This window comes from Cetorhinus maximus, unplaced genomic scaffold (genome assembly GCF_964194155.1).
Source record: "Cetorhinus maximus unplaced genomic scaffold, sCetMax3.hap1.1 HAP1_SCAFFOLD_943, whole genome shotgun sequence".
In the NCBI taxonomy this organism is placed as follows: Eukaryota; Metazoa; Chordata; class Chondrichthyes; order Lamniformes; family Cetorhinidae; genus Cetorhinus; species Cetorhinus maximus.
Window position 1 is genome coordinate 100,751 of NW_027596885.1, and position 10,982 is coordinate 111,732.

A 10,982-nucleotide genomic window follows, 5' to 3' on the forward strand; every position below is an offset into this window, starting at 1 on the left:
AAGCAAAGTGGATAATGGCGATCCTGTAGATGTAGTATGTCTGGACTTCCAGAAGGCATTTGATAAGGTGCCGCACAAAAGATTAATACACAAGATAAGATCACACGCAGCTAAGGGTAATATATTTGCTTGGATAGAGCTTTGGCTAACCAACAGAAAGCAGAGAGTCAGGATAAATGGGTCTTTTGTGGATGGCAAGCTGTAACTAGTGGGGTGCCACAGGGTTCGGTCCTTGGGCCCCAACTATTTACTTGGATTCAGGAGTAGAAGGTACCATAGCTAAATTTGCAGATGACACCAAAATAGGTGGGAAAGTAAGTTGCAGTGAAGAAATGAGAAATTTACAAATGGATATGGACAGGTTAGGTGAATGGGCCAAAATTTGGCAGATGGAGTTTAACGTGGATAAGTGAGGTTATCCAGTTCAGCTCCTACAGGCAATGGTCACGGTGGTGGTCCCATGGGCCATCGATCTGGTCGGGCGGAAATGACTCTCGTTCCTCCGGCCTGGGTATTCTGCTGCGGGGAGGCAACTTCACCGTCTCCGAGGTTAATGAGGTGGTGGGCGGGCGACTCCTCGTAGCAGACGTAATGTACAAGAACGCTCCACTCCGGTTAATTAACGTGTATGGCCCGTCACAAGGAGCTGAGCGGCTGGAGGTTTTTCAGCAGCTCCCACTGCTGCTGGCGACCTCCAGGCCGGTCATTCTGGGCGGTGACTTCAACTGCATCATCGATGCGGCTGGACGATCCGGCAGGGCCGGCAGCAGATTGGACGCTACGTCCAGATCCCTGATGGAAACAGTTAAGGATGCCAAGCTGCACGACGTCTTCAGCAACCCTGCAGACGGAGCGCAGCGTAGATACACCTGGTCGCGGCCAGACGGGTCCATTCGTTCCAGGATAGACTTCCTCTTTGTGTCCCGTGCATTCACAGTCAGATCCACCGAGGTCAAGCCGGTGTTCTTCTCTGACCACTGCCTCCTACTGGCGGACTGCCACTTGGAGAAGGACCTGAGGGTGGGCAGGGGGGCATGGAAGCTATTCGTGCAACTGCTGACCCCAGAGAACATTGAGGAGCTCAAGAGGGCTTATGAAGGTTGGAGAACCATGAAACCCCTCTTTGAGTCCCTGACACACTGGTGGGAAGCGATCAAGGGAAACACCAAGAGGTTTTTCATCCTCAAAAGCATCCAGAAAGCTAGAAAGGAAGAGAGGGAAATGTCCCGACTCCAGAAAAAGATGCAGAATCTGCTCCGGTTGCAGTCGGTGGGGGTCGATGTCAAGGAAGAACTCCAAGAGGTGAAGAGCCAGCAAGCCTCGCACTTTGCCTCCAAGAACATCTTCCGTTCCAGAGTCCGCTCCGTGGAGCAGGATGAGACGTGCTCACGTTTCTTCTTCCAAAAGGAACAGAGAGAGAGCTCTGTGATCAGCAGCCTGAATGAAGAAGACAGATCAGTAAAGTCAGCGCAGTCCGACATTTTGAGGATCAGCAAATCCTTTTATGCCGGATTTTATGACGTGAAGCCGACGGACAGCACGGCCTCCCAGTCCTCCTTGTCCTCTATCACGGAGGTCTTAGGCGACAGTACACGGGAGAGGCTGGACAAACCGCGAACTCCTGACGAACTGACTTAGGCCCTTGAGTCCTTCGAGAAGAGTAAATCTCCCCAGAAGCGACGGCTTGCCGGTGGAGTTATATTCGGCTCTGTGGGACTTGATCGGCCCAGACCTGCTAGGAGTGTACGAGAGTATGCTCCTGGCCGGCAGTATGTCAGAATCCATGAGGAAAGGCATCATCACCCTCATGTACAAGCACAAGGAAGAAAGGGAGGAAATTAGAAATTGGCGACCCATTTCACTGTTGAATGTGGACTATAAGATTCTGTCCAAGGTCATCGCCAAGCGGGTCAAATCCGCTCTGGAATTGGTGATACACCCTGACCAGACCTGCACTGTGCCGGGCAGGAAGATCTCTGACAGCCTGGCGCTGCTCAGTGATACGATTGCCTATGTACAGGACAGGGGTGTGGATACCTGCCTCATCAGCCTGGATTAGGAGAAAGCCTTTGACAGAATATCGCACACCTACATGGTGGATGTGCTCTCAAAATGGGGTTTGGGGAGGGAATTCGCAATTGGATCCAGTTGGATCCTACTCTACACTAACATCAGTAGCGCAGTCTCAATCAATGGGTGGGAATCAGATAGCTTTCCAATTAAATCTGGAGTCAGGCAGGGCTGTCCTCTCTCGCCTGTTCTTTGCTGAGTCCATCAGGAAGGATCCGGGCATTAGAGGAGTTACGATCCCAGGCAGTGGAGGCACTCAGATCAAAGCCTCCCTGTACATGGACGATGTCGCCGTCTTCTGTTCTGATCCGCTGTCGGTGTGCAGACTGATCCACATCTGCGACCAGTTCGAACTGGACTCGGGAGCCAAGGTAAATCGTGGGAAGAGCGAGGCCCTGTTCTTTGGGAACTGGGCTGACCGATCCTTTGTCCCCTTCACCGTCAGTGCTGACGGCCTGAAGGTGCTGGGGATATGGTTCAGAGGGACCGGGGTATGCGTTAGAAACTGGAAGGATCCAGTGTCTATGGTGAAAAGGAAACTGGGAATCTGGGAGCGACGCTTCCTCTCCGTTGCGGGTAAGAACCTGGTCATCAGGTGTGAGGCACTCTCGCTGTTGCTGTAGTTGGCGCAGGTCTGGCCCATTCCAGACTGCTGCGCGATGGCGATCACCCGAGCCATCTTCCCCTTTATCTGGAGGTCGAAAATGGATCGTGTCCGCAGGGACGCGCTGTATAAGCCTCTAGATAAAGGGGGAATAAACGTGCCCAACATCGCCCTCATACTGATGGCCACCTTTGTGTGCGGCTGCATCAAGCGGTGCGTAGACCCTCAGTACGCAAACACCAAGTGTCACTACGTGCTGAGGTTCTACCTGTCCCCGGTGTTGCGAAGGATGGGTCTGGCCACGCTGCCGCGGAACGCTCCAAGTAGTTGGACCGTGCCCTACCACCTGTCCCTGGTGGAAAAATTTATGCAGAAAAACACCTTTGACCACAAGTCCATCAGGCAGTGGTCAGCACGTAACGTCCTAGAGGCCCTGAGGGATAAGGAGAGGGTGGACCCTGTGGGATGGTTCCCCGAGCAGACTGTCAAAGTCATTTGGCAGAATGCCTCATCGCCAGAACTTTCCAACAAGCACCAAGACGTAGCTTGGCTGGTGGTGAGAAAGGCCCTCCCCGTCAGATCCTTCCTACACGCCAGGAAGCTCACCCCCTCTGCACGTTGCCCTCGAGGTGGCTGTGGTGGGGAAGAGACCGTTGTTCACCTCCTTGTGGATTGTGCCTTTGCAAAGAAAGTCTGGAGAGAGATGCAGTGGTTTCTGTCGAGGTTCATCCCGAGCAGTTCTGTGACACAGGACTCTGTGCTCTACGGGCTGTTCCCAGGGACACACACCGAGACAAACATCAACTGCAGCTGGAGGATCATCAACTCGGTGAAAGACGCTCTTTGGTCTGCCCGAAACTTGTTGGTCTTCCAGCACAAAGAGTTGTCCCCGACCGAGTGTTGCGGACTGGCACATTCCAAGGCCGAGGACTACGTGCTGAGGGACGCACTAAAGCTTGGGGCAGCTGCCGCAAAGGCGCAATGGGGAAGGGTCGCTGTCTAAGACCCTTCTGCCACAGTGTACCGAGGGACTGGGAACTGTTTAGAGCCCCTCGGGCTGTACAGCTCACAATAAATGTACGCCCTTTGTTTTGATCATTTCCGATTTCATGATCTATCTCTAAATCACAAAATCTTGATACTGCTTTGTGATGTCACAGAATTTTTTACAGTGTGGAAGGAGGCCATTCGGCCTATCAAGTCTGCACTGGGTCTCTGAAAGAGCCTTCCACCTAGTCCTACTCCCCTGCCTCATCCCCGTAACCTTGCACATTCTGTCTTTTCAGGTAACGATCCAATTCCCTTCTGAATACCTCGATCGAATCTGCCTCCAGCACCCTCTCAGGAATTTTGTTCCAGACTCCAACCACCCTCTGGGTGAATTAATCTTTCCTCACATCACATTTACTCCTTTTGCCAATTATTTTGAATCTGTGCCCTCTAGTCCTTGATGTTCACTTGAGTGGAAACAGTTTCTCACGATTTACCTTGTCCATATCTCTCAGGATCTTGAATACCTCCACCAACTCTCCTCACAGCCTTCTTTTCTCCAAGGAAAACAGTCCCATCCTCTCCAATCTATCCTCATAGCTACAGTTCTTCATCCCGGGAATCATTCTTGTGAATCTCCTCTGTACCCTCTCCAATGTCTTCACATCCTTCCTCAAGTATGGCGCCCAGAACTGGACGCAGTATTCCAGATGAGGCCTAATTAGTGTCTTATACGAGTTCAACATGACCTCCTTACTCTTGTACTCAATGCCCCTATTAATAAAGCCTAAGATACTATCTGCTTTATTAACTGCTCTCAACACGTCCTGCCATCTTCAATGGCCTATGTACGTCTGAGTTCCCTCTGTTTGTGCACCTCTTTTAGAGGCTCTTCCTTTATTTTATGCTGTCTCACCATATTCTTCCTGCCAAAATGGATCACCTCACACTTCTGTACATTGAACTTCATCTGCCACTTGTCTGCTCAATCCACCAACACGTTGAAAGAACCGAGGAATACTCTGGTACAAAAGTTCAACACTCGGAGTCCAGATGCAATATTCAAGTGGTTCCTTTATTACGCATGCGGGGAGCAAACACTGGGCAATCCAGGCACTTCTCCACCGAGGTTCAAATGAGCACAGTTTATATATCTTTTATTATCAGTAACTTAATGGTATTAATTAGACAAAGGCCACAGCACAATGACCCCCTGGTTGACTGAGACCTGATCCCTTTGTTGGACGTACATTATTCACGCGTGTCCGATACTAACTGGGAGCCGGGGTTCCCTTGTATCCTGAGCGGGTGTGATGGTTTCCTCTGTGGGTAATTTCTAATATACAACCCTCCGTTCGGTTGTACCCACATTTGTCCAGCACCACCCCCGTTCCAACTGGTTGGGAGCAAATTGTGAGGCTACCTTTCCTCCTGCACCCACTCAGTGATACCCCGTGTATGCCCTCATTCTTGCGTATGGCATGCATATCTATGGGGTAGTACCGGAGGGAGTCATTGTCTCGGATTAACCCAATGTTCTCCACTTGATACTGAGGGTGTGGGCCCGTGTCTGCTGTGACTGAGGGGATTGCCCATACCTATCACGTTCATTTGGTTTGAGGTGCACTTCTGAATCACCGCATACACCCTGGTCACTCCTTTCAATGTACATGCGTCGATGACGCCTGGGTTCTTGGCCATCCCCCACTACCGGGCACTGTTGATCCAGCCCAGTACCTCCCCGCTTTGGATCTGGCCCAGATTGTGTCTTAATTGCCCGATCATCCACCGGCCGTAAGCTGGCTTTTTTGGGTGCTGCCCTCTTGTCGTTCCTCCCTTTCTGTTAATTGGCTGGTGGCTTTAGCATGGGTCTCTATAACGTGTACGCTTTCCAATACAGATGCCACACTCTTGCCCCCTACGGCCGCTGCCGTTTCACCACCCCTCGCTACTCTCATGAGCAAGCTGCCTCATGATCCCTTTAAGATTCGTGACCTCGGAGTTGATTCCTTGAATGTCGAGAGAGTTTACCAGGGAAGTCCCTGTGTTCACCCCTGTCAGTACATTGTTAACTAACTCTCTCTCCTGGCGGTGGAAAGCAGGATGTCCCCTGAATCTAGTGGCACTCGTGGCGTCGGCCGGCTGATTAATCACAGCCTTACTCAGTAATTTGTACAGTTTTCGTAGGGGCGCTTGGTTACTGCAATACTCAGGCAGTTGCATACCTGCCAGGTTCACAATTACCTGTACAATTTCATGTTTAACATTATCATACAAGAGTTCACCGTCCATATACAGTACCAGTTCATTCTGTGGCCCAGGGGTCATGTCTGGGCAAGATAGTCTCTTGTCGTGTCCTGTGATAGCGGGGTGGTGTCGGTCCGGGGGTCCGCCGTTGCAGTCAACTCTCCGTGTTTGGCCCTCAAGATCCAATGCCAGGTATCTGTCATTCCCAAGTCCTCCTCCCCGGGACAGTGACCCCAGTTGTTGTTGTCCTGGGGTGTGAAGGTAAATTGTGAAAAATCTCTCACACACTGTATCTGGACCTGTGCCCCCTTCGCACATGTCCAGGGTCCGTCCGAACCATCGCTGATCTGGAAGCATAGTGGGCCCTCATTTTTCCATCGGAGTTCCGTTCCCGAATGCGAGCTCTGCCCGAGGCTCTCACCATCGCTCATTCCAATGGATAGTTGCGTAAGCCCGGTGCCACACTTGAAGAGCATTGACCTTTCCGTTGTGACATTCACACCTCCTTTCACGCAATATCCGTCGCTGACATTCTTGTAGTATAAGCCCATACCGGCCACTGCTTCACGGTTTACATTCTGTATGCCGGTGGCTGCGATAGCCAGGGCCCTGGTAATGATCATGGACACCCAGCTTTTTTCCATCTTGGCGTGGAGGTTACCCGGTTATTGTTATTTCTGTAATGAAGCACACTGCTGGTGATCACCAGGGTTTAGGTTGGATATAAGAGGCAGCTTTCTCCTTTACGTCCCTCCTTGTGCACAGCCCACGGTGACCCTCCCCGTAGTTGAGGATTCCCCCTTTTGTCTTTCAGATGGCCAGTCCTCCAGATCGGGAATGAATCCTAAACCACTTGGCCTACACAGTACGGACTGCTCGTTGCCCGTTTTCCCCCCGCTGCCTGGTAATTTAGTCTCTCTTACTTACATCATACCTTTTCAGTTGCGACCAGTGTTTCCACCTAGCTTTTCCCTTCATACCGACGCAGGCACGTGAATAATTCCGTACGGTCCAGTCCATTTTGGGGCAAAAACTGGTTGGCTAGGGGTGATATGAACAAACACCATGTCTCCGACCTCAGCCGGTGGTGACGGGAGTCCCCCTTTTGTCCTCTCTTCTAAATCCCTGATAGCCTGTTGGTCCTTCACTTCCTGTTGTAATTCCTTTAGCTGTCCATCCAATTGCTTAATATCGTTTTTAATTTTATCTCTGATGGGTCCCATATCCTCACTTCCGGTGGCTCTGCCCTCTGGCAAGCGCATTGCCCTCCCGGTCATCCACTCATAAGGGGTTAAACCAGGTGTCCTGTTGGGGGTAGCCCTCAGTCGCATCAATATGCAGGGGAGCACATCCACCCATCCCCCACCAGTTGTTGTGTTTGCCATTGCAATAGCATTTTTTAACGTGCGGTTCATACATTCTTCCATTCCTGAGCTTTGTGGACGGTCAGGTACGTGAAATTTCTGTTTTACTCCGAGCAGCTCACACGTCCTTTTCATAATACTGTCCGTAAAATGCGCTCCTTGATCCGAATCTATCTGTAAAGGGATTCCCCATCTTGGTACTACTTCAAAAGCGAGGATCTTTGTGGCCGTGGTGGCGCTGCAGTCCCTGGTGGGGAAAGCTCTAGTGAACCTCCAGTGCACCTACACCCCCATAGTTACAATATGCCTCAAACTTCCAATTGCCATATTCATGGGCACTCTCGCCCTTTTCTTGTTTTACTCCAGTCACTGTATTCCAATTAACTGGGGCTTGCCCTAAGACTTGTGCCATTTCTGCTCTAAAGGCTCGGAAATCAGCTTGCTGCTGTCCCTGGTCTGCAGCGATATCATTACACCAGGTTCCGTCCTGATACGCTTGCTGCAGCCGTCCCCAAAACGCCTCAGGTAGTTTTATCCGGACTAACCCGCGAACGTCCCTGTTATGGAGATCGTGGCATTGCCGTATTTCCCTCAATTTTTGCCAAAACGACTCATTTCCATGTCTAGGTTTTAGTTGGGGTAATTTGTTTCCAATAGCTTCATGGTTGCGCTAGGTGACAGGGACACATACGTGGTTCTCAGTTGCGCCGGGAAGCCCCCGTTATAGCTCTCTGTCCGTGTATTGGCGCCTGGGCCAGCTGCCCATTTTGTGCCGGTACGGCCGCTTGAGCGCAGCGTAGATACACCTGGTCGCGGCCAGACGGGTCCATTCGTTCCAGGATAGACTTCCTCTTTGTGTCCCGTGCATTCACAGTCAGATCCACCGAGGTCAAGCCGGTGTTCTTCTCTGACCACTGCCTCCTACTGGCGGACTGCCACTTGGAGAAGGACCTGAGGGTGGGCAGGGGGGCATGGAAGCTATTCGTGCAACTGCTGACCCCAGAGAACATTGAGGAGCTCAAGAGGGCTTATGAAGGTTGGAGAACCATGAAACCCCTCTTTGAGTCCCTGACACACTGGTGGGAAGCGATCAAGGGAAACACCAAGAGGTTTTTCATCCTCAAAAGCATCCAGAAAGCTAGAAAGGAAGAGAGGGAAATGTCCCGACTGCAGAAAAAGATGCAGAATCTGCTCCGGTTGCAGTCGGTGGGGGTCGATGTCAAGGAAGAACTCCAAGAGGTGAAGAGCCAGCAAGCCTCGCACTTTGCCTCCAAGAACATCTTCCGTTCCAGAGTCCGCTCCGTGGAGCAGGATGAGACGTGCTCACGTTTCTTCTTCCAAAAGGAACAGAGAGAGAGCTCTGTGTTCAGCAGCCTGAATGAAGAAGACAGATCAGTAAAGTCAGCGCAGTCCGACATTTTGAGGATCAGCAAATCCTTTTATGCCGGATTTTATGACGTGAAGCCGACGGACAGCACGGCCTCCCAGTCCTCCTTGTCCTCTATCACGGAGGTCTTAGGCGACAGTACACGGGAGAGGCTGGACAAACCGCGAACTCCTGACGAACTGACTTAGGCCCTTGAGTCCTTCGAGAAGAGTAAATCTCCCCAGAAGCGACGGCTTGCCGGCGGAGTTGTATTGGGCTCTGTGGGACTGGATGGGCCCAGACCTGCTAGGGGTGTACGAGAGTATGCTCCTGGCCGGCAGTATGTCAGAATCCATGAGGAAAGGCATCATCACCCTCATCTACAAGCACAAGGAAGAAAGGGAGGAAATTAGAAATTGGCGACCCATTTCACTGTTGAATGTGGACTATAAGATTCTGTCCAAGGTCATCGCCAAGCGGGTCAAATCCGCTCTGGAATTGGTGATACACCCTGACCAGACCTGCACTGTGCCGGGCAGGAAGATCTCTGACAGCCTGGCGCTGCTCAGTGATACGATTGCCTATGTACAGGACAGGGGTGTGGATACCTGCCTCATCAGCCTGGATTAGGAGAAAGCCTTTGACAGAATATCGCACACCTACATGGTGGATGTGCTCTCAAAATGGGGTTTGGGGAGGGAATTCGCAATTGGATCCAGTTGGATCCTACTCTACACTAACATCAGTAGCGCAGTCTCAATCAATGGGTGGGAATCAGATAGCTTTCCAATTAAATCTGGAGTCAGGCAGGGCTGTCCTCTCTCGCCTGTTCTTTGCTGAGTCCATCAGGAAGGATCCGGGCATTAGAGGAGTTACGATCCCAGGCAGTGGAGGCACTCAGATCAAAGCCTCCCTGTACATGGACGATGTCGCCGTCTTCTGTTCTGATCCGCTGTCGGTGTGCAGACTGATCCACATCTGCGACCAGTTCGAACTGGACTCGGGAGCCAAGGTAAATCGTGGGAAGAGCGAGGCCGTGTTCTTTGGGAACTGGGCTGACCGATCCTTTGTCCCCTTCACCGTCAGTGCTGACGGCCTGAAGGTGCTGGGGATATGGTTCAGAGGGACCGGGGTATGCGTTAGAAACTGGAAGGATCCAGTGTCTATGGTGAAAAGGAAACTGGGAATCTGGGAGCGACGCTTCCTCTCCGTTGCGGGTAAGAACCTGGTCATCAGGTGTGAGGCACTCTCGCTGTTGCTGTACATGGCGCAGGTCTGGCCCATTCCAGACTGCTGCGCGACGGCGATCACCCGAGCCATCTTCCCCTTTATCTGGAGGTCGAAAATGGATCGTGTCCGCAGGGACGCGCTGTATAAGCCTCTAGATAAAGGGGGAATAAACGTGCCCAACATCGCCCTCATACTGATGGCCACCTTTGTGTGCGGCTGCATCAAGCGGTGCGTAGACCCTCAGTACGCAAACACCAAGTGTCACTACGTGCTGAGGTTCTACCTGTCCCCGGTGTTGCGAAGGATGGGTCTGGCCACGCTGCCGCGGAACGCTCCAAGTAGTTGGACCGTGCCCTACCACCTGTCCCTGGTGGAAAAATTGATGCAGAAAAACACCTTTGACCACAAGTCCATCAGGCAGTGGTCAGCACGTAACGTCCTAGAGGCCCTGAGGGATAAGGAGAGGGTGGACCCTGTGGGATGGTTCCCCGAGCAGACTGTCAAAGTCATTTGGCAGAATGCCTCATCGCCAGAACTTTCCAACAAGCACCAAGACGTAGCTTGGCTGGTGGTGAGAAAGGCCCTCCCCGTCAGATCCTTCCTACACGCCAGGAAGCTCACCCCCTCTGCACGTTGCCCTCGAGGTGGCTGTGGTGGGGAAGAGACCGTTGTCTACCTCCTTGTGGATTGTGCCTTTGCAAAGAAAGTCTGGAGAGAGATGCAGTGGTTTCTGTCGAGGTTCATCCCGAGCAGTTCTGTGACACAGGACTCTGTGCTCTACGGGCTGTTCCCAGGGACACACACCGAGACAAACATCAACTGCAGCTGGAGGATCATCAACTCGGTGAAAGACGCTCTTTGGTCTGCCCGAAACTTGTTGTTCTTCCAGCACAAAGAGTTGTCCCCGACCGAGTGTTGCGGACTGGCACATTCCAAGGCCGAGGACTACGTGCTGAGGGACGCACTAAAGCTTGGGGCAGCTGCCGCAAAGGCGCAATGGGGAAGGGTCGCTGTCTAAGACCCTTCTGCCACAGTGTACCGAGGGACTGGGAACTGTTTAGAGCCCCTCGGGCTGTACAGCTCACAATAAATGTACGCCCTTTGTTTTGAT